Here is a 22,877-nt window from a genome sequence, read left to right as displayed (position 1 = left end):
CCCCAGTATTTCAGATTGTGACTTTATTTGTAAATAGGGTCATTGCAAATATAATTGGTTAAGTTGAGGTCACATGGAAATAGGGTATGCCCCCTAATCCAATATGACTTGTGTGTGTGTGTGTGTGTTTAAAGATTTTATTTATTTATTTGACAGAGATCACAAGTAGACAGAGAGGCAGGCAAGGTATGGGGAGGTGGGGGTGGGGGGAAGCAGGTTCCCTGCTGAGCAGAGAGCCAATCCTAGGACCCTAGGATCATGACCTGAGCTGAAGGCAGAGGCCTAACCCACTGAGCCACCCAGGTGCCCCATGACTTGTGTTTTGATAAATGGGGAAATTTGGCCAGAGACAGGCACACATGAACGTGTAGTCAGAGATCAGCCAAGGAGTATCAAAGGTAGCCAGCAAACCACCAGAAAGTAGAATAAAAATATGCGTGAGAATCTCTCAGAGCCCTTAAGAACCAGCTCTGCTCACACCTTGATCTTGGAATTCCAGCTGCCAAAACTGTGAAACAATAAATTTCTGTCATTTAAGCCCCCTGATTTGTGTCACTTTGCTCTGGGAGCCATAGCAAGCAAATTTAGACAGCCTCGTTCATTTTTGAGCAATAGTTCTTCATTTTTGAGCAATAGTTCTCAATGGGGGAATTCCGCCCCCCCCCCCCCAGGGAGCATTTGGCAATGTCTGAAGACATTTCTTCTAGTTGTCACATCCAGAGGTGCTACTGGCATCCAGGGGATAGATGCCAGGAATGCTGTTAAACATCCTGCAATGCACAGAACAGTCTCCCCCAACAAAGAATTATCTGGCTCAAAATGTCAATATTGCCAAGTTTCAGAAACCCTCTTTTAAAGACACTTGAGGCCTGGAGAGTTCAAGTGATTCACAAGGTCACTAAGAACATTAGGGCAAGGGGCACCTGGGTGGCTCAGTCATTGGGCATCTGCCTTCAGCTCAGGTCATGATCTCATGATCCTGGGATCGAGCCCCTGGGCTCCCTACTCAGCGGGAGGCCTGCTTCTCCCTCTCCTACTCCCTCTGCTTGTGTTCCCTCTCTCACTGTGTCTCTCTCTGTCAAATAAATAAAAATCTTAAAAAAGAAAAGAAAAGAAAAGAACATTAGGGCAAAACTGGAACCAGGGTGCAGGCTGTTGGCCCAGAGAATAAGCAAGAAGAGATTAGTCCTAGCAAGAACCCTGGGGAAACCATGTTCTAAAATATAGGCAGAGGAAAAGAAGCTGACAGGGCAGGCAAAGAGGGAGGGGGGCACTAGAGAGGAAAGAGGAGAAGCAAGAGTACTTAGAGTTCCTGGGCTTGGGGCCAGAGGTAGACTGCAGAGGACGCTAGAGCAGAAGCTCTTACAAGACATCAGTTGGGAAAGGAAGAGAGAAACACATGGATAGCTGTAGGGAGACTTTGGGTGGATAGGGGATTGGGAGTTTAAGATAGAAGGGACTGGAGCATTGAGAGGAACCCACAGAGGGTTGAGATTGAAGGTGCAGGGTAACATCAGGGGAGTGTTACTGAGAAGGGAGCAGGGGACGGGGTCCAGAGCCCAGAGTGGGGGGATTAGCTTAGACACAAGGAGGAAGGCAGAAGAAATTAATGGAAAGTGGCTTTCAGAGGGAATAGGTTTTTCCATTCTATTCTGCCTTAATCTTATCTTATTATACTTTGAGGATAATATTTGCTAATAATTCATTAATGTGGAGGAGAACTCTGGGCCTTCTGGATGCGTTCAGGGATGTGTTCAAGGCTTCTGGTCTTCTCTGTTATTCCCTGTAAAGCTACTGCTACTTCCTCCCAAGCACGCAGATCTATCTGCCTTACGAAGTTTCCAAAGCCTGGTCCTACAAAAACTGATGGATGCAGAAACAAAAACAGTGGGAATGACCCAAATTCCATAGGAAGGGGTTCAGTAACATAGGGATAACTGGCTGGCCTGGCTTCATGGCCTTGTGACCCATATGGTCACACAACACCCTGTGCTCAGAAGGGGTCCTGTGCTTGGGGCTTACAGCTCTGTGGTCACAGTCTTAAAACTGTCAATCTCATCTTTGGCTTTATATTTTGTAAGTGAAGTCTGATGGGACAATGGAGAAGGCACCAAGGGCTTGGAGCCTTGGCTCAAATGCGGGCCTGCCTCCTACTGCCTCCCCAGGAGGGGCTCTTGGCCCCTCCCTCTTCACCCCACCCAAAAAGCGTTGCCCTGCCCAGAGGGAGTGAGTGAGAGGGCATGGGCACAAGTGGGGCTGGGGAGCGGGGTACAAACCCTTAGCCACCAGTGAGGGTCTTCACTCTCCCGGAAACTATCCCCATACAGAAGGGTATGCAACGTTAACTAGCAATAGAAAACACCTCCATGGATCAAGAGAGAGGGAAGAAGAAAGGAAATGGCTTTTTTCATGGTTTTTCAGCAAGGGACTCCTCGTTTTCATTTGGCAGCAGGCCCACAGATCATGCAGCTGTCCCTAATGACTGGAACAAAAGAAGCTGAGAGAACCTAGAAGCAGAGTTTCCCAGAGTTTTCAATCACTCTTTCCCTTACTAATAGTTACCAAGCACCTAAAAGACTCTGGGGATACACGACTAAAGAGACAGTTTCCCCAACAACAGTTGGGGAAGTCAGTGAACCTTGAGACTGGAGAGGGCTGGGCCCGCACGTGTGAAGACCGGCCACTGCAGTGCAGGGTGGCGAATATCATGAGAAGTCTGCCCAGGGACGGTGGGAGCCCTGGGAGGGGCCTTCACCTGCTTTGGGAAGAGAGAGGAGGCTTCTCAGAAAACACCCTCTCTGAGTAGTGCCCTGAGTGAGAATTATTCAGAGGAAGAAAAAGGAGCTGCTATCCCAAGGACTCAGGGAATACATGGGCAGTTTGGAAGATGCCAGTTGTTCCAAAAAGCTGGATGACAGGGAGAAGAGAGCTCAAAGAAGTCAGCAGCACCAAATGAGGGGCCTTATTCTCCATGCTGAGGACTTCTGGCTTTATCTGGAGACTGTGGGAGCCACTGAAGGACTTTAAGCTAGGCTGCCCTACCCAGATTTGTGCCCTAGAATGATGGTACAGCCCGGTATGCAGAATGGCTTTAGGAACCCAGACTGGAGCCAGGAAAAACACTGAGATTTTGGTCTCTATCCAGATCCAGGCAAGAGGCGATGAGAGCCTTAACCAAGGTGGTGGCAATAGGAATGGAGAGAATGATCCTCCTGATTGTGTGACCTTGAGAGATATTTAGAAGGTGGAATAGAAATGGAAAGGCATCATGATGGATTCACTGGGGTGAGGGGTAAGGTATCGGTTTGGGCCAATAGGATGTTGTTGCAAACATTTTTCATAAAGAAAATCAATTCACAGGATAAGTATATAGGCAATTTTTTGAGATGGTCCCCAGTGATCACCTCCTGGCACTAATGCCCTTATGTAATACCCCTGTCTTGACTGTGGGCCAGACGTAGTGACTTGTTTGTAATTAATAGCATATGGCAATAGAAATGGGATGTCACTTCCAAGATTAGGTTATAAAAGACCACGTGACTCCTGTCTTGGTATCATTCGCTCTCTCTCTCTTACCTTTCCACTCACTCACTCACTCTGAGGGAAGTCACTGCCATATTGTAAACTGCCCTATGGAGAGCCCACATGGGGAGAGAGAGTAGCAGCTGAATCCTGCCAACAACCATTTGAGTGGGCTTGCAAGTGGATCCACCCCAAGTAAGCCTTAAGATGACTATTGCCCCAGCCAATACCTTGCAGTCTTGTGAGAGACCAGAGCCAGAAGACCCAAGCCACACCCAGGTTCCGGATCCATGGATATTGTGAGATATGCTTTGTGGTGATTTGGTACACAGTAATAACCAACCAAAGCAATAAGCAAGATAGGGTAATATTCACAAAGAAAAAGAAAAAAATTTCAAGCATACTTGAAGAACTTCTGGAGCACTAATTTACAAATATACCTTTGCTAATTATGAGTTATATTTATGTATTCATTTGACAGATTCCCTAAGGACCTCTACTAGGTTAAATTCTTATTTGTGTATATTCTCTCTCTTTTTTTAATAACACTTTTCAGACCACATGACAACTTATCTCTGTATTAAAGATCTGTATGAAGCTATAAGAACTTTGAAGACGGAAATCTTCTTCCATTCCACTTAGTATCCCTAACACTTAGCATGGCATATAGAGTTATTAGTGGCTAAGTGTGCTAGCTGAAAGAGATTCCAGTTGTTGAATATTTTCAAGATTTCTATATTCACACTTTTGTTTGATTCAAACATTCGATCTTTAATCTAGTTCTATTCCCAAGAGGAATCCTGATGTAAATTGAATCCTGGTAAACTGAGACTAGCAGAGGCAGAAAGATTAAGAAAATTTTTTACTTCCTCCAGTGCTATTATTTGAGATTTGTTAAAAGTAGGAGAGTATAATTTCCTTTTTATTTATCCAGACGTGGATTTTGAGGGAACTTGGAATTGTAAGGTGTACAAATATCTTTCTTCTAGTTGCTAGAAATTCCACAGATTTGTGAATTAATTTATTTAGCAAATGACTTTGCTCTGCCATTTCCTATGGGAGCTTAGACCAATCCCTTCACATCTTTACACTGAACGTCTTCATTTGTAAAATAGGAGGAGAGGTGGCCAGATTGTATGGCCTCTAATTTCTACTTCATGTTTCAAGTACTCTAAGTTCTATAAAATGTACTGAGAAATTGTGCTCATTTAGGTACGGGACAGACCTGGGTTTGAATCTAGTTCTGCCTCCCAAGGACCATGAGTGAGTAACTCATTTTGGCTCTGCGAGCTTTGTTCATTTTCCCTAAATATAAAAGGGGGGTTGTTGGTAAGAATTAGAAATAAAACATGTAATGTATCTGCTTAAAAAAAGAAAAGGTAGCAATGACCAGTGTGTCATTCCCCATGGATGGGAAAATACAAATGAAAAATATAGAACATTGTATCAGCTTTCTAGAAATTTCTAGTCTGGTGGGGGATAGTCTTTTAAAATACCTTTGGCCTTTGCTCAGGTAACTATTATCTAATCTGTATTAACCACAAACATTTTTCATTAGCATGAAATTTCCCCCAAACTTTGGAGATTCAGCCTGCACGCTCTGTCTTAACACTGAATTTCCTAGCCTCAATACCTGCAGAAAGCAGGGGTTTCTCTTTTCATTTGGCTTACATCCACTGCCCTGTAATTTGATTCTTCCTCTTCATTCCTGGACCCTGTCCTTTCTTCTCAAACAAGAGGGACTGCTTTGGTTTTGACCAAGCCCTTCATCTTCCTGAATTCTTCAGCTACATCGTTTCTAACGCTTCCCTTTTCCAACATAAATAGTCCTTGCTTGCTCATTGTCCCACCCTGCCTCACCTCTTGCTCCAATTAGAGCAATATTTATTTTTCCCTTTTAAGAATCTCTCTAGCCTCTACTCTTCAGAAATGAGGCAACCCAGCTCGTGTTAAAAGCCCTTTATTATGGTCACAGAAAATCTGCTCTGACAAGATCTACCTCGACAAGATTGTGTTCCTGGAGATCCTTCTCTCGTTTTATCTGTCATCTCACTTTCTAGGTCACATCATTTCCTAGCATCTAAAGTGTTGTCTGTTTATATATACTTTAAAGAAACGGAGGGGTGGAATGTAGAGTGAGTGTCTTGTGTGCTGGAGTGAGGAAGAGCCTCTTCTAATACCAACGCAAGGCACTCTGCCATCTCCTGGAGAAGGAAGAGAACAAACACACACATAACCTCTTTTGGTTTGGATTTGATGGGGATTTTAGTTAAGACAGCCAATAGCACCCCAAAGCCCAAGTGTAGACTTGGGATGGTAAAACTAGGACTCGGGTCAAACCCTCAGGGAAGTAATATGAATACCTGCTGGAATCTTCCAAAAGCACAGACACTTCAAGGGACTTGGGGCCATAAGAACTCTGGGATGATCCTACGGGTACCACCCCCTAAGAAAACAGTCAACAGTAAATCAGCTTGCATCGGGTTGGCCTGATATCATCATACTAATGTCTTGTTCTTCAATTCAGTCTGTCACCTCCCTTATACTAATACTGATATCTGTTTGAGTGTTTAGTAGCTTCCTGCCGTGCACTAAGCATGTGACAAGTACTATTACAAGTACTCTTCACAGCTGCACTCAAAGGCAGGTTCTAGTATTACTATCCCTGTGTATAATGAGGAAACTGAGGCCCTGTGGGCTTAAATAACTTACCTAAACATTCAAAGTGAGTAAAGAGCAGTCAGGATATGAACTTGGGCAGTGTACAGGCTCTTTGCTCAGCTCAGTTAGTGTTATGGACTGAATTTGCATCCCCTCACCATGAAGATATGTTGTGATCTACTCTCAGTCTCTCAGAGTCTTTAAGGATAGAATCTTTGCATAGGTGACCAAATTAAAGTTAGGTCACTGGGGTAATCCAATATGACTGGTGTCCTTACAAAAAGGGGAAATCTGGACACAGCGGCAGACATGCATAGAGAGAAGATAATACAAAGAGGCACAGGGAAGAAAATGGCCATCTATAAGCCAAGAACAGAGGCCTGGAACAGATTCTTCCTCATAGCCCTCAGAAGGAACCAACTCTGTCAACACCTTAATTTCAGACTTCTGGCCCCCAGAACTGTGAGACAATACATTTCTGTTGTCAAAGCCTTCTAATCTGTGGTACTTTGTCTGGAAGCCCTAGTAAAATAGCAGAGTCACTATTCCTCATTGTAAAGCAAAGACACTCTAAAATTCATTTAACAAAAACTCTTGGTTTCTCTTTCAATGTGGTCATTTATCTGCCTGGGGTTCATTCAAATACTCTTAAATCTTAGGTCTGCAGGGTCTGGACTAACAGAGGCTAAAGTATTCTTAGGCAAGGGTGAGTAGTATGCACCCAGATTCTGTGCAGCAGCAGCAGGGCCCAGAGTAAGCTCGGGACTCCACTGAGTTTGGGTGCAAGGCTGCCAGTGTTTCCAGAACACTCTCACCGGCAGGGGCAAGTCCCCCTGGTTTGCATAAAGAAGAGAGCTCCGTGTAATTTTAGAGTGAGCACCTTGAGGAATACTCAAGAAGGGCCTCCTCCTGGCCACCAGTCTTGTGCCTGGGTCTTCAAGAGAGGGGGCTGTGGGTGAACAGTGGGAAAGTAAACTTACACAGAGCATCTAAGTAGCATACTGCTTACAGATAAATCCCCTATTAATCAAACATGTTGACTATAGCTGACTGGGGTTTCCACCAGAGTGTGTGTTCCATCAGTTGTGGATTCAGGGCCAGATTCTTAGAGGAGTTAATTGAGCCTTAGCATCTTAACAAAGCAGTATCTGATCTCCTCTGATTAAACAGTATTGGTCAACTCGACACTTGTTCTTTCTCTGCTCTTCCTTCTCTCCTTCCTTCCTTCCTTTCTTACTTGTCTATCTGATCAGGGTATGTCCTTTGCATATTTTCCATTCCAATATGCATGTATTCATAAGAAGGTGTTTTAGGTTCCAAGGGTTGCCATAACAAATTACCAAAAATTTGCTGGTGAAAACAATGGAAATGTATTCTCTTGTTGTTCTGGAGACCAGGTATCCTAAATCAAGGCATCAGCATGGAAGGTTCCCTCTTGGGGGCTCAGAGGGAGATTGTGTTCAGTGTCTCTCTCCTAGCTACAGGTCGTTACCAGCAGTCCCGTGCCGGCTCTCCTTGGTTAGAGGCAGCATAACTGCTGGTTCTGCCTCCATTGTCACATGGCATTTCCGGGTGTGTCTCTGTGCCCAGATTTCCTCCTCCTTATAAGGGCACAAGTCATGTTGGATTTAGGGCCCAAACTAACCCGATGTGACCTCAACTTAACTTGATTACATCTGTAAAGATTCTATTTACAAATAAAGTCATATTTACACGTTCCAGGCAGACTTGAACTAACTTTTGGGGGACACTATTCAACCCTGGGCAGAGGACAATTACCATCAAACATGTAGTCAGTCCCCTTGCTCCCTTCCATGGGCCCCTTCTAGAAGCCTCTCAGATGAAAACCAGCGTCATGGACAGGACAGCAAGGCTAGCTGGCTTCTGGAGTATCTTGCCTCTACCCCTCAGAATCAGCTTATATTTGGGGATAGGACCTGAGTTGAAAGTTCAAGTCCTCAAACAATAATGAAATGTGAATTCTGCTGAAGAAGGAATTCCACCATGTTGTCACCCTAGGATATCACAAAATTTTCAGGGGGAAGTTGTGCCTACCATGGTGTAGATGAGCCACTTAGATGCTCCTGCAGACCACCTGCTTTCTGTTTGCTTGGGGTCTGACTGCCAAGTCAGCTCACAGACCCTGGATGTTATTTATTTTGCTCTTTTTGGCAACACTGAATCCTATGATAGGAATCTAGAGGAGAATGACTGGGTGAATTTGTGGCGTTTATTTTTAAGACTGGTGGAGTCCAACGAATATCCAGTATTGTCTGCTTTCTTTTTTGTTCTTTTTCTCTTTTAAAGAAAATATAAATTTACAGTTAACATGGAAAGCTGTCTAAAAGCTATTATGTAGGAAAAAAAAAAAAGTAGGTGGCAAAGAGTACATTTAACTTGATCCCCATTGTGTGAAAAATAAATATGGGAATACATTTAGAAGTAATAAAATAACAATAATAATAACAACAAATATTGAACAGTTTACTCTGTGCTACCCTATTACAAACACGTTATATATTTTAATCCACACACAGCCCCATGGAGGTCCTATTTTTATCCTACTTTACCACCTTCAATAGAGTTGACTAATCTCCTACAGATTAAGTATGACAATATTGATATTCACAAATTAGAGAGAAAGGAAAGAGTTTTGCTTAAATATTTAAAAATAGAAATTAGGGGTGCCTGGGTGGCTCAGTCGTTAAGTGTCTGACTTTGGCTCGGGTCATGGTCGCAGGGTCCTGGGACAAGCCCCACATCAGGCTCCCTGCTCTGTTGGGAAGTCTGCTTCTCCCTCTTCCACGCCCCCTGCTTGTATTCCCTCTCTCGCAGTGTCTCTCTATCAAATAAATAAATAAAAATCTTAAAAAAAATAAAAATAGAAATTAAATCCTGTGACTCTATAGAAAATCATAAATATAAATTTCACATACTCTCCTACATGTTTTTAGTCTTACTGTACTTTGGGGTCTTAGAGCTGTGGCCATATTTGATTCTTCCCCATGTATAAACTACTTTACTTGGGAAAGTACATGGTTTTTGAACTCATATTCCCATCCTTTGATCCATTCAGTTGTTGGCCATTCTCTCATCAGATTAAAAAAAAACAACCTCGTTGGGGGAAAGGGGTTAAGAGCTGCTCAGAGTTTCGTGGGGAACAGCCAATTCCTTCATTTCCAAGATCTGCTGTGTACTTCCTGCTTCTCTCACTGGGGGCAAATAAAAAACAGGAGATTTAAGAGACAAATTATCCCTGAGAAAGCCCCCTAGAACAGAGTAAAAATAATTGAAAAATGATAACAAGTGGCTGAAATGTTTGGAGAGATAAATGTGATTTATCATATAGCACATAAGCACAGACGTGAAATTGTAGCTGCAGACTTCCCTTAACATCTGGGTGACCTTCGGAGCATCCATAAAACTTCCACCACACGCAAACACCCATGCTTTTCTGGTGGGAGATGAACCCTGATTTGTGTTCTACTTCCTCAGATGCACCTTTTAATTTTTCCTGTTTTGTATTGAAATCCATCTGGAGAGGCATTTCTTAAGAACTTGAGCAAAAGCTGAAAACAAAAGTGGTTCTGAATCCATACACTGTGAAGTCAAGTCTATCTATGTTTTTGAGTCTTCATGTATGGAGATGTGAAAGATTGCTTTATGTAAGACATGTTTTCTTCTCAATATATTTGCTGAAGAAAGAGGAGAGGAAAGAACATATGCTTATTGGTTCATTGTTATCAGTGAGTTAGTTTTAAGTTTCTGTCGCACTATTTTCTCTTCTTATAGCTGATTTTCTCACCATTCTGCGACAGAATATGAGACAAGCACCGCCATGAAAGAGATAAAAGTTTCCAAGAACAGCCTAGCACTCTTTGGTATGGAAATGGGGGGTTTATGCTTCTTTGAGTTTTTTTTTTTTTTTTTTTAAGTTTAGCAGCCAAGAATTCAAGAGTTAAGGCTGATAAAACTGCATTAAGATTATCTCACCTGCCCAAGTGTGGGAGAAAACATGAGTCCAGAATAAATTGCTTTTCTCAAAATAGAAAGACTTTCCTGGTTTTATTTGGCCTGGGAACAAAGCTGAAAGGTAGGTGAGGCTTCCCTTCCAACATCTGCTTCTTGGATTGCTGGAAGCTCAGAAACTGGGAATCCCCCAAGCACCTTTATGGATGAGGTGAGGATTTAAGTTCCCCACAAAGAGCAGGGGGCAGGAGATGGGGCACAGGCAGCACCGGGGCAGCTCCTGCATCCTGCCTGAAGCTCAGATTTATGTAACATCAAAAATACTGATTCAAGACCTGGCACCTCTCTTGAACAGAATGGGGCCCCAATCAATATTGCTGAATCACAGTCTAACAGATATAGCTGTAAGTGTTTTAAAGACACCATACTTTCCACAAACAAAAATGTTTTTCAGTTAAACCAGCACCAATCCCAACAAGTGTGCTAAGGGTGCACATTATATATAAATTTTTTTTAAAATTATTTATTTATTTATTTGACAGAGAGAGATGACAAGCAGGCAGAGAGAGAGAGGAGGAAGCAGGCTCCCTGCTGAGCAGAGAGCCCACTGCGGGACTCGATCCCAGGACCCCGAGATCATGACCTGAGCCGAAGGCAGTGGCCCAACCCACTGAGCCACCCAGGCGCCCAGGGTGCACATTATATACGGTATTTGGTAACCGTGTCACTGTTGCCGTCCCCATTGTGGCCTGTCATGCAGGCCTGTTCTGTGACATACACGTCACTAACACATAGTGTCTATCACACTGGCATGCAGGATCACCAAACCCACCTGCGGCTAGAACTCCTCGGGTGGTTCTTTCCAAATCAACATCTCTAAATTCCCTCACTGTGCAGGTGAATCGATTTCTCAACACCTTTTAGCGTACATCTTCCAAACCCACCATCTTTCCAAACCAGTCCTGTTAACCAGAAATCAATTCTGAAACATTGTTTGTTTAAAATTTTAATTTACAATTTAACTGCACATACCATGGGATCATAGACCAAAAGCCCAAATGGAAAATAATAGTTTTAAAAACAGCTCTGGGTAAGAATGACCTTGTGAAAATGTATTTTGCACATGTTCCATTGGTGAATTTTTTTTTTTTTAAATGGGAAGCCATCATTTTAGGGGATAATACAGTAACCTTAGTTAATTCATATGCTGCTGTTCAATCGGAGTCTGAAAGCTGAAGGCCACAGGTTGTGCTGTAATGGAAAAAAGCTTTTTAACTAAAAGCCAGGAGACCTGGGTTCTAATATCAGCTGTATGCTGCCTTGCTGTGAGACAGTGGACAAGTCGCTTAACCTGCCTGTGTGTCTCAGTTCCTTCATCTCTAAAATGGGGATAATGGCGCTGTCCTCGCACTCCTGGGGTTCTTGTAAAGACAAAAAGCGGTGATGGAATTAGAAGCTCCTCATGAATGAGGAACACTGTACATTTGCCATGTGCTTGCCATTGTACTGTTTTATCCATGCCGCCATCAGACCCCAGGCAGCCTGGCTTTGCTTCAGGGCAAAGGAAGCTTCTCAGTACAGGGCTGGTGAGCCTAGGCATTGAGTTGGACCAGCCTGAAGCTTGAATTCTGGCTTCCCTATTTCTAAGCTGAGTGACCTTGGGCAAACTACATAACCTGTCTAACTCTCAGCAGCTGCATCTGTGAAATGGCATAACGATCTCTATCTCTTTGGGCTGTTGGGAGGCCTACATGTGTCATGGAAATGAAGTACACCCAGTGATGGCTTAGGAATAGCATCATCATACTTTTGGTGGCTAGGCATTTAAAAAAAAAATTTTTTTTTAAAGTAGGCTCCATGTCCAGTGTGGAGCCCAGTGCAGGGCTTGAATACACAACCCTGAGATCAAGACCCGAGCTGAGATCAAGAGCAGACATTTAAATTTAACTGACTGAGCCACCAGGCACCCCAGGACAACAGGCAAAGGTGATTTTGTGAGCATGCAGTTCACTGGAATGGATGCTTTAAATCTTAGACTGAACAAGTCTATGCTGAACGTGGACTGTGTGGAGCTGCCCAAATAGTTATTAATGACTCTGGGCTTAAAACACGAATATAGAAATTTTGAAAATAGAGTCTTGAAAATTCTTGGCACTTGCCTTAAAAATCTGACAGCAGCAACGTTTATGTAGTAGAGTATATATTCAGATTCTTAATAACAACATATATACTTATTTTATATATACATACCTATTTGTAGCATATACTTCATATGCTAGTAATACATACTAATAGTATATTGACATACTTATTTTTAGTAAGATATATATATTCATATTCAATAAACATTGACTGTAATTCAGTGCTTCTACTGTTTCCTGCATGCATTTAGTTCTCAGGTTCCCATTTAGAGCCTCAAACTAGTCTTCTCCATCAAGTTCCAGAGCAATAGTTCCAACTCTGTGCTAGAAAACAGTTGTCAAAAATTCATGCAGCAAATATATATTGAGGGCCTACTGTGTGCCATTCAAGCACACAGGGAGCTTGCATTGAGGTAGGAGATGCAGGAGAATAAGTGGATAACTAGGGTATGAGCAGAGCCACCCTGCCTTGGTAGGGGGTAGGACAAAGCCTTCCAGAGAAAGTGAGGTATAAGCCGACATAGGTGGTGAAGTCAATAATCAGGTGTGGGGGGGTGGTTTAGAAGAACATTCAAACAGAAGGAACAGCCCGTGTAGTGACCTTAAGGCAAGAAAAAACTTACTGAAGTGACTGGAGAAGCAGTTCTTTAGTATGGAACAAGATGATCAGATTTCACACTGTAGAAAATCTCTCTGGGAACTATGTATATTTGAAAAAGGCAAAGACTGGAAATAAGCAGACCAGGTAGGAGGCAGTGAGGTAATCTAGGCAAGAGATGATGAATGGTGCTTGTTGAGAGCCAGAGAGTTCAATGGAGAGGAAGAGAAGCCGGTGGGTTTAGAATAAAAGAGTGAGAGCCAACAAGGAAGTAAAAACAAATTAGATGTGGCCTTAAGCAGTTAGGACTGGAAATAGAGATTTGAAAATCACCATAGGAATCATGAAAATAAGTAAGACCACCCAGAGAGAGTATAGAATGAGAGGAAAAAAGGGTCAAGAATGGAATTCAGATAAATGTCAAAGTTTAACTGATGACAGAGGAAATGGAGCAAAGGTGCAACTAGAGAAGTAGAGAGAAACCAGAAAAGGGTCATTTTCTAGAAGCCAATGCAAGAGATTTCTTCAAGGAAGGAAAAACATTAGTGTCAAAAACCCAAGAATAAAGGGGCGCCTGGGTGGCTCAGTCAGTTAAGCATCTGACTCTTGATTTCAGTTCAAGTCATGATCTCAGGGTTATGAGATTGAGGCCCTCACCAGGCTCCATTCTCAGTGCAGAGACTGCTTGAGATTCTCTATTTCCCTCTGTCCTTCCCCCCCCGCTCATTCTCTCTAAATAAATAAAGTCTTAAAAAAAACAAAACCAAGAATAGGCAATGGGGAATTTACTTGAACACCAATGTTCAAAGTAGCATTAGTCAGAATAACCAAAAGGTAGAAATAACCCAAGATCCCATCAAAGGAGAGATGGAAGAACAAAATACAACGGAATATTATTCAACCTTTAAAAGGAAGGAGAAACTCTGACACATGCTAAACATGGATGTTTAAGGACATTATGTTAAGTAAAATAAGCTAATCCCAAAAGGACAAAAACTGTATGATTCCACTTACATGACATAGCTAGAGTAGCCAAATTCATAAAGACAGAAAATAGAACTGTAGTTGCCAGGGGCTAGGGAGAAAAAGGAGGGGAGAGTTATTGTTGAGTAGATACAGAGTTTCAGTTTTACAAAATGAAAAGAGTTCTGGAGAAGATGGTGATGCACAACAATGTGACATGCTGAAGCATACATTTTTTTTTAATTAAAGATTTTATTTATTTATTTGACAGACAGAGATGAGAGAGCAGAGAGAGAGAGGAGGAAGCAGGCTCCCCGCAGAGCAGAGAGCCCGATGTGGGGCTTGATCCCGAAGGCAGAGGCTTTAACCCACTGAGCCACCCAGGCGACCCATAAAGCATACATTTAAAAATGGTTACAATGATGGGGATCCTGGCTGGTTCAGTTGGTGGAGCATCGGACTCTTGATCTTGGGGTTGTGAGTTCAAGCCCCACATTGGGTGTAGAGATTGCTTTAAAATAATAATAATAATAATAAATATATTTTTAAAAATGACTAAGATGGTAAACTTTGTTTTGTGTATCTCACAATAAAAAAGATACATAAGCAATAACTGAAAAAAATGAATTGTAGAGATAGTTACACAATTCTGTGAATATACTAATTGGACATTTTAAATGAATATATTGTATGGTATATAAATAATATCTCAATCAATCTGTTAAAAAGAAAAACCCAAGTGTAGTCAAGTAAGAAGAGAAGTGATCAATGTTCATATGACAGTGGGAATAATTGATCATTTAAGGTTCCAAGGGGGTTCAGTTGCATGGGGCAGGAGGGAAAGGGAGAGAGCAGGGTCAGGTGCAGGCCAGATTGTTGCCAAGATGACAAAGAAGCTGAAGGAATGCTGATTTGATGATTTCAAGGATTCTTGGCAAAGTTGGAGGCTGAGAATGAGGAGGAAAATGGTGGAACAGGAGGAAATCTGAGAAAGGTGGAGAAGGCCTGAAATAGCTCCTCAGAGAATGAGAGAGAAAACTGATGGGCAAAGGCCTTGTTAAGGTTAAAAGTATGCATTTGTAGTGCTTCCAATATGGGAAGCCCTCACAATCCATTTGCTGGGGAATCAGACTCTCTGATTTCTCTCCTCAAATGCCTTCTTCCTGAGACTTTCTTACTTTCTTTTCTCCACCCTCCACACAAAGACATGTTCCTCTGAGGAACATCCATCATCTTGCTCTGGGCTGTTCCATGTTTGCTGCCATCACCCTATTTGAGGCCCTTGTCTGAACTACCACATTAAACCCAGCAAACTCCACTAAGAGTCTCGCAGAAGCACAATTCCAATCATTTCATCTCTTCACAACTGGCTACCAAAGGCTGTATGATGTCCTCAACCCAGTGACCAGGTTTTCTATGATAGGCCACCAACCATACTTGACAGGCTCGGCTCCTCACTCTCCCTCAGCACACCCTAATTCAGAGTCACATTGACTATTTGCTGTTCCTAGGTTTCTGCCCATGGTATTCACACTCTCTAGACCAAAATGCTCTCTCCACTCTCCTCTACATGGTAAAATCTTATCCACCATTCAAGATCAATTTCTTTTCAAAACTTTAATGATTCCCTGAACTGGTTCTATCCCAGAACTGGAGTTAGCCTTTCTTTTCCATGGTTCTTTGCTAATATTTCTCTCATTCCACCAATTCCCATCCTTTATGTGAACTAATTAGGAACATAGACAGTGCCTTATATGGAGTAAGTGCTGAATAAGCATTTGGTATATTGAGTTACAATAAATTAATGAAGTGAAGAGAAGCCATGTCTGAATAGGACTTCAAGGAGTCCTTTTAACCAATCTGGCAGAAACAGATGAGCCTATGAGCACTGTTTTCCCCAAAACAGATCTTTTTAATGCATTTGCTACATTTTTTATTGTGGAAAAACATATATATAATATACAATTTATCATTTTAACCATTTGCAAGTGTACAATTCAGTGCCATTAAATATATTCAAAATACCATGTACCCATCACCACTGTCTACACCCAAACCTTTTTCATCATCCCCAGCATAAACTCTAGATACATTGAACAATAATTCCCCTTCCCCCAACCTCCACCCTGTGTAACTTTTATGGTACTTTCTGTCTCTATGAACTTGCTTGTTCTCATTACCTCATATAAATACACAATTTGTTCTTCTGTGTCTGGCTTATTTCACTAAGCATAATGTTTTCGAGGTCCATCTATGCTGTAGCATGTGTCAAAATTTCATTCCTTTATCTGACTGAAGAGTATTCCATCACGTGTAATATACCACATTTTGTATATCTGTTTATCTGTTGATATTTGCCATCTTCTGGCTCTTGTGAATAATGTTGCTATTAACACTGGTGTGCAAGTATCTCTCTGAGTCCCTGCTTTCAGTCCTTTTGAATATATATCTAGGAGTGGAATTTCTGGGTTATATGTAGTTCTATGTTTAACTTTTTGAGGATCTGCCAAATTGCTTTCCATAGCGGCTGCACCATTTTACATTCTCAACAGCAGTGCACAAGGTTTCAATTTCTCTACATCCTCACCAACACTTGTTGTTTTTTTAAAAAAAAAATTATAGCTGCCCTAGAAGGTGTGAAATAGGATCTCTCTGTGGTTTTGATTTGCATTCCTCTAATGATGTTGAACATCTTTTCATGTGCTTATTGGGCATTTGTAAATCTTCTTTGGAGAAATGTCTACTTAAGTTCTATTTTTGAATTAGGTCATTTTCTTTTTGTTGTTGTTTGGTTGTTGTTGCAAGTGTCTTTTTGGGGCACCTGGCTGACTCAGTCAGAAGAACATGTGACTCTTGATTTCAGGGTCGTGAGTTTGAGCCCCATGTTAGGTGTAGAGATTACTAAAAAAAAAAAAAAATAATAATAAGTAAGCTTAAAAAAGAAGTGCGTTCTTTTTTTAAAAAGTGTCTCAGAAACATACAACATAGAAATGATTCAAGTTACCTTATGCTTGGTGAGAACCAGCAATCTAGTATGGAAAATTTCCATTTACTATCGAGCTTCCAAATAAACATATCATTTTTCTCTGTATTGTTTTTATTTTATTCAAGTGTTGGAATTTTTTTAGATCCCGAGAATTCCTTCATTGGGATACTTGGATCAGGCCTTCCAGGCAGCAGCCTAGAATACCAATCTGTGTATGCCATTTCAACATCACAGAATAATCTGGAAATATGACGTTGGTTAACTCAGATTTCACCCAGGACTCAATGTAGCTTGCAGAAATATAAATTAGTCCCTATTATAGGGTAAATTATACCCCCCCCAAATTTATATGAAGTCCTAATTTATTTGGAGATAGGATCTTTAAAGAAATGATCAGGTTAAAACAAAGTCTCTAGGGTGAGCAATATCCATTATGGCTGGTGTTCTCATAAAAAAGGGAAATCTGAATACAGATATGCCCAAAGGAAGAACACCACATGAAGGTGAAACCAGAGAATGAGAAAATGCTTCCACAAGCCAAGGAAGGCCGAAGATTGCTGGCAAACTACCAGTAGCTAGGAAGCCAGGAGAGAAACATGGAACAGATTCACCCTCAAAGCCTCAAGAGGAACCAACACTGCTGACACCTTGACCTTTATTTCATTTTCCACAATCGTGAGACAATACATTTCTGTTGTTTAAGCTGCCCAGTGTGTAACTCTTTGTCAAGGCCACCCTAGCAAACCAATCCCTGCATCAATAGACAATTGTCTGAAAAGGAAATTTTAGAAGAAATCCCTGGTAGCATGTGGGAGTTGTCTGGTAAGGATGAATTGGACAGTTCCAAATCTTGATTATAGAGGTGGTTACACAAATCTACAAGTGGAATAAAATTGCATAGAACTACACACACACACACACACACACACACACACACTCAAATGAGTGTAGGTTTTTTAAATGGTGAAAATTGAATAAGGTCTGTAGTCTAGTTAACAGAAATATACCAATGTTCATTTTCTGGTTTTGATATTATACCATAGCTGCACAAGATATCCCCTTTGGGGGAAGGGTACATAGGACATCTCGTGTTTTTACAAATTTTTGTGCATCTGTCATTATTTCAAAATACAAGATTTTGAACAGAAATATTTGGAACGACATTTCTCACCAATGTTGTTCTCTTGAGTATCTTTGTGCCACATCCATATAAGCTGCACACTGACAGAGATACCCCCTAAGGTCAGTCAGCTGATGGTCACATTCAGGAAAATTCTAAAATTACATAATAGCACACAATAGCACAGTGCTATGATCAGGAGCAAGCGATATATTTTATCTAAAATTTAAATACTTTAAGACTTCTCCAGAGAGTGGTCAAGTTCAGAAAATCACTAAAAACAAAAACAGAAAAGAGGACAAGAACAGAAAGGTTAAAAAACATTATATTGGATTTCTTTCAGAGCAGTGCTCCTGTTTCAGCCAGTAGAAGTGAATTAGTAAGAAAATTGGCCTGTGACTACAGTTTTTATTTCTGGAAAATCAGTGTCTTCCACATCCTATTAAATTCAAGGTAAGCAATTTTTTAAAAATATTATTTTAAAGGGAAGTCAAATTATTGGCATGCCTGGGGTGATTTCATGACCCTAAACCCAGCTCTGAGGTACTTAGAGGCTTTTAAAAACAACATGTCTTTAATAAAACAAGTTGAATGTGGGTGCAGAGGCATGTGAGGGTCAGATTGTTGAGAGATCCTGATTCTTCTTGGTTCTGTCATCCCAGGGCTCTCTCTCACCTCCCCCTTTGCTTGCTTGCTTTCTCCTCTTTCCACCCCTTTATTTTCCTATTCATTGTGTCATGAAGGGATGCTTACAAAGGGTCAATTCCACCCAGCATGTTTCTAGTGGAGATACAAATCACCATCAGCAGCAACTACGAGAAGTAGAGAAAAATTATAGGATGCTTTTCTCAAAGGGAGTTTCAGAAATAGAATATGTCACAACCATCCTGAAGATTGAGACTTGATCAACACTTGAAGGGAATGAAGCCACAACTCCTGGGGCTGTGTCTTTGGTCAAAGGTAGCCATTATCCTGGGACGATTAACTCTAGTGTCTTCACGGGAAACAGGTTCTTCTCCATTTGTCAGATGGAAAAATGAAATTCTTCCATTTTCAAAGAAGGCAGTTACTCAGAATACTTTTACTCAACAAAACGATTTTTTCTTCACCTCCTGAGTGTGAAGGTTGCACTGGCTGCCTCCTGGGGTAGATAGTTCAATGGGGAGAAATCTCTCATCTACACTCTTGTTGCTTTTGCACTTGGCGTTCTATCTCTTGGGGGCCTTTAATGGAGACATGTTCATTGTGATTTCAATGTAGATGGATTTATTTTTTCCCTTTGCTGAATAAATTTATCATGAATGGTCTCTGCAAAAATATAATGGTGGTTCTGCCTGCACTTTTTACAAAGTTACATATCTTCTTGTCTATGAGAAGTTTGAAAGCAATAGTTAAATATAGATATTCCATGAAGGCACAATTGTAATAATAACCAGAGCTTTGGCAAATATGCACCAAAGTATATCAACTTGATTCCTGCCTTTACTCCCTTTATCTCTGCCTTTAGCCTGATGACATATATTATATCTCCCCCATGTCCCTGTCTGTTTACTAACATAGACGTACTGCCTACGACACCAACATTCTTTTTATTTTGGCACAGTGTGCTTTCTGTAGCCAGTGGACTTCCTCATTTTGCCTCAATTCTAGTCCTGACCTTGCTGCTAACCAGCTGTGTGACATTAGCCAAATCAATTAATACCTCTGGGCCTTCATTCAACAAACACTTATTGAGTAACTACCTTGTATGAAGCATCATGACAGCAGGCTAAGAGGAGGCCCCTACCCTAAAGAAGCTTCAAATTTAGTAGGAGAAAAATAAAGAATGGGAGGGGGAAATGAAGAGAGAGAAGAAAGACAGACCAAAAAAACCAAACCAAGCCAAAACAAAACTGGTGTCAAGTGAAGCTTTGAAAGAGAGACTGGATTTAGCTTATCTTTTTGTACCAATACCACCAAAAGGAAGACACTAAGTAAACTGCTGTCTCATGTCCCAGGCCAGCTCCTGGTTCCCATTTCTTAAGAACTGCCTCACCTACTGGAAAAGATTTAAGCATCAGAGTCTGCTGACACAGGAAAAGGAGGCAGAAGGAAAGGCTGGCTATACTCAGAGAATTTCAGGAGGTAAGGGAAGAAAAGTCACACATATCAAATCAATGATGTATTGTTTTTCAATTTTTATGTGTATTATGAATATTGTTCATGAGTATTATTTTAAGTATTTTTTAAAAATCCTGATTAATTTTTATTGCAAACAATCCATATTCATTATAAAAGAGAAAATAAGAAAAGAAGAAGAAATCTGAAAACGCTCACGATTTCATGCACCTAGGCAACCACTCTCAGTACCTTTTTTGGGTGTAGATCATTTAAACACACATGTAATTATTTTAAACACACATGTAATTATTTCACTTTACAAGAGTGGGATTATAATATCCTTGTTGTTCTAATGTCTTCCTCTATAGAAAGGAAAAACCTGTATTTTAGACACATTAATAAAAATAGTTCTTACGTGCTGACTTTCCTAAGTTAGTATATTTTAATTACTCTCAATCTTGTAAAGCAAACAAGAGTCTATGTCGATGGATGACACATTTTGCTCCCATTTTCAAGGAAACATATTTAAAAACCAAGAGGATATTTAACATGGAAAGGCTATAGTGTATGCGTTTGTTTTTAGTGTCGAAGTTCCAAGAATCATGGACCTTACTGCATTTATTTTCAATTCAGCTTTGAGGGTCAGGAGGAAAAAAGATTTATGAACTAAGATGTTTAATGATTACAAAAACTGTATCTGTTTGTTCCTAAGAGTGATCTTTTTCACATGCCATAAAGGAGTTCCATCACATTGATAAATTGTTCCCAACCGTCTGAATTAAGGATATAAAGAAATTTGTTCTCATCAGGCCATGAGCTTTCACTGAGTAAAAATACGTAGTTCAGATTTTCAATTAATGTAAATATCATCATTCCCTGAATGGCAAGAACCACATCTAGTATAAAACTTCTCTCCAAACGGACACATAAATTCAGACTCACCTGCTCATCACTTGTGATGATCAAGAAATTGTCCATCTTTCAGAGAGATCTGACCACGGAGGATGGCAGCTTTCTGTTCTCTTGCATTCATATTCGAGGGGAAAAGAGATAAACCTTAGAGGCTTTCTAGAAAGGTTCAAGTTCAGTTCCATCGTTATACCATGGCTTCCCTTTTGAGAAGAGAGACTTAAAGCAGCCACAATTTGATGCCCTCTTAGGGGTGCCATGATTGTCTTTTGCTTATGTGCCTTTAGGTAAAGGAATTCACCTTCACCTCCCCTGACATTGCTGTCTCATTAGGTGGAAGACGTAAGTGACAATGTCTTTGTAGGTAGATCTCACCCAGCCTCAAACCCAGTGGTAGACTCTAATCTACAGGGGGATGTTGGTGATAAGAAAGGATGCAATTCAAAAAATTAAGGGAGAAGATGCAATTCAGAATGCCATTCATACACATTGTGGTTGAAGACAGCTCCAAATTGGCCTTGTCCATTTTGGGTCGACTGTATTTTCTCTGCATTTGATTTCACAGAATTGGAACCCTCTGGGTTGGGTTCTCCTCCCTCTGGTCTTTAACCTAAATTCAATTCCTGCTTCCATCTTCCTTAAACAACTGCCCTTTCCCTTGAGTATTCAGCATTATACTCCTCTTCACTGCATCTTTTGCCGTCATCTAAAGGAAAACAGGAACATCAGAGGCTGTGTTCTGGAAGGACTCAGGAGGAACACAAAATATCTCTTAGACTGGATGTTGAAAAGCCGCTGTCCCTAGGGACACTCCCATGCCCCTCCCCATAGAAAAAATGTGGATGTGTTTGGCCAGCGTTCCATCTGTGATACACTGATTCTGATCTGGGAGTCAAAATAGCTCAGGAGGTTATAAAGAGAGCTCACCTTGAGCAAGAACAGCTCTTATTTTTGGTAGACATATGTAGAAAGCTTGGATTTATGCCCTATTCCAGGAAGCTGTCACTCACCTGGCTAAGTATTTCTTGCCTGCCTAATCAAGTCTGGCTCTAAGGCTACACACCAATCTATCTTTCTCTATCACTCAACATTCTAGGAACATATACCATGTTGTGTCCATTGGTAACTCTTTGTATTATAGGTCAAATGCTAAACAGAATCCATGTCCTACTCCCCAGAGTGTATTTGTTTAGTAGTTGTAGTATTTGCTCAGAAGAAATTTCAAGGCTTAATTAAAGTAGATGAAGAAGTGTGAATGGTGGTTAATGTGACCACCCAACAGTCAAGATTTCATCAAACATGCTTCATACAAATCCAGTTTTGTTGCCTGCTATTGCATAGAGTAGTCTATAATTAGAACTACTGCCTAGCATTAGTGAGTGTAGGGTTGCAGAAGTAGGTAAGTGACAAATACTATCTTTACTCCTTTTTTTTTTGCCAGGGCTTATGGTATTCATTCATTCATTCATTCATTCATTCAACAAAACATGTATTGAGCACCTGCTATGTGTTAGGCACTGGTTAGCACTAAGAATTAGCACTGAAAAGACAGACAAATCCCTGCTATCCTGGAGGGGGGTATATGCGTTTGACCATGAAAGCTAGTTATTATATGTAAGAAAAAAGGGGAAGAGGTAAATTTTAGAAAGGAAATCCCTGTCTTTCAGTTTAAAAACTTGCCTTCTGAGACCATGCCCAGGCTTTGGGAGTCCAGTGGTCATTCATTCTATGCAAATGACTCAAACCTCACTCATCTTTTTGAAATACTCTTATTCTATTCTGGTCATTTGAAGGCTAGGATTTAAGAGCTTTTGGTTTCTTATTTTTCTGGCTGTCTCATCCTGTCTTTTAAACCATGACAGAAAAGGATTAATAGCCAGGAGAACAGAAGGCCTGACAACTCAATTC

The 22,877-nt window shown here is 41.0% G+C and overlaps 1 long non-coding RNA gene across 2 annotated transcripts in view; it reads left to right on the top strand.

Moving 5' to 3' along the window:
• The window catches only part of LOC132022556 (uncharacterized), a 45,375-nt gene that overhangs the window by 8,089 nt on the left and 14,409 nt on the right, over window positions 1-22,877 (top strand). For both annotated transcript variants that reach the window (XR_009405621.1, XR_009405620.1), the window contains 2 exons: window positions 18,304-18,413; window positions 19,958-20,084. This is a non-coding gene — a long non-coding RNA (uncharacterized LOC132022556). The remainder of the gene's footprint in view (window positions 1-18,303; window positions 18,414-19,957; window positions 20,085-22,877) is intronic.

Source organism: Mustela nigripes, chromosome 7, assembly GCF_022355385.1.
Source record: "Mustela nigripes isolate SB6536 chromosome 7, MUSNIG.SB6536, whole genome shotgun sequence".
Taxonomy (NCBI): Eukaryota; Metazoa; Chordata; class Mammalia; order Carnivora; family Mustelidae; genus Mustela; species Mustela nigripes.
Note: the sequence above shows the minus strand (reverse complement) of the source record. Positions and strands in the feature narration are given on the sequence as shown.